This window comes from Triticum aestivum, chromosome 2D (genome assembly GCF_018294505.1).
Source record: "Triticum aestivum cultivar Chinese Spring chromosome 2D, IWGSC CS RefSeq v2.1, whole genome shotgun sequence".
Taxonomy (NCBI): Eukaryota; Viridiplantae; Streptophyta; class Magnoliopsida; order Poales; family Poaceae; genus Triticum; species Triticum aestivum.
Genome location: NC_057799.1, coordinates 1,657,814 through 1,659,676, shown reverse-complemented (window position 1 = coordinate 1,659,676; position 1,863 = coordinate 1,657,814).

Below are 1,863 nucleotides of genomic sequence, written 5' to 3'. Positions count from 1 at the left end.
GGGTGTGCCCCCCCCCCCTCACGAACGGCGATGACACGGTAGTAGACGTTCTGCGGTCACGATGCGGCGTGAATATTATTAAATTCTCGGAGCGCGCTAAAATCATGAGTTTTTTACACGACGCGGGCACATGTGCTGTAGGACTGATGGTAATTTTTCTTAATTGTTCGTGATGGAGTAGTATCTGAACAATTCCATCTACGCGGATTGTTCTTCGTGAGTCTATGACTGTGGCCGGCGGCCTCCGGGGGCTAGCATGCCGCCAAATCTTGCGTAGGCGGCCTCTCACAAGTCTAGAAGTGTTGTGGCGGGTGCAAACGCCCGGCACGCGTCTCCGGGGTGTGCCCCCCCTCACGGACGGCGCCGCCGCCGGCACCTGGAGGGGGGAAATGGACGCGTCGGGTCTACACGGAGGGGATCTTGCTGTGGGTCTGGCCCGGATGTTGCTCCAAAGTGTTCCTATGGGCTCACCTAACACAACCGGGTGGATAGGTCCACTCCTCAAAGCCCGTCCGTGCAAAGTCAAAGGGCTAGATTCCGTGGTCAAACGCTACAGGGTTTGGCGGGACGGGGGGATTGGGGGGGTAGCAATGCCACCCGAGCGTCGCACCGGGCCCTCATACATGCGGGCTGGTGTGGTGGCATCTCCGAAGAGGCGGCACGCGTCTCCGGGGGGTGCCCCCCTCACGAACGGCGATGACACGGTAGTAGACGTTCTGCGGTAACGATGCGGCGTGAATATTATTAAATACTCGGAGCGCGATAAAATCATGAGTTTTTTACACGACGCGGGCACATGTGCTGTACGACTGATGGTAATTTTTCATAATTGTTCGTGATGGAGTAGTATCTGAACAATTCCCTCTATGCGGATTTCTCTTCGCGTGTCTACGGATGTGGCCGGCGGCCTCCGGGGCTAGCATGCCACCAAATCTTGCGTAGGCGGCCTCTCACATGTCTGGAAGTCTTGTGGCGGGTGCAAACGCCCGGCACGCGTCTCCGGGGTGTGCCCCCCTCACGGACGGCGCCGCCGCCGGCACCTGGAGGGGGGAAATGGACGCGTCGGGTCAACACGGAGTGGATCTTGCTGTGGGTCTGGCCCGGATGTTGCTCCAAAGTGTTCCTATGGGCTGACCTAACAAAACCGGATGGATAGGTCCACTACTCAAAACCTGTCCGTGCAAAGTCAACGGGCTAGATCCCGTGGTCAAACGCTACAGGGTTAGGCGGGACGGGGGCCCTGGGGGTAGCAATGCCACCCGAGCGTCGCACCGTGCCCCCATACATGCGGGGTGGTGTGGTGGCATGTCCGAAGAGGCGGCACGTGTCTCCGGGGTGTGCCCCCCCCCTCACGAACGGCGATGACACGGTAGTAGACGTTCTGCGGTCACGATGCGGCGTGAATATTATTAAATACTCGGAGCGCGCTAAAATCATGAGTTTTTTACACGACGCGGGCACATGTGCTGTAGGACTGATGGTAATTTTTCTTAATTGTTCGTGATGGAGTAGTATCTGAAAAATTCCCTCTACGCGGATTGCTCTTCGCGTGTCTACGACTGTGGCCGGCGGCCTCCGGGGGCTAGCATGCCGACAAATCTTGCGTAGGCGGCCTCTCACAAGTTTGGAAGTGTTGTGGCGGGTGCAAACGTCTGGCACGCGTCTCTGGGGTGTGCCCCCCTCACGGACGGCGCCGCCGTCGGCACCTGGAGGGGGGAAACGGACGCGTCGGGTCTACACGGAGGGGATCTTGCTGTGGGTCTGGCCCGGATGTTGCTCCAACGTAATTCTATGGGCTTACCTAACACAACCGGGTGGATAGGTCCACTCCTCAAAGCCCGTCCGTGCAAAGTCAAAGGGCTA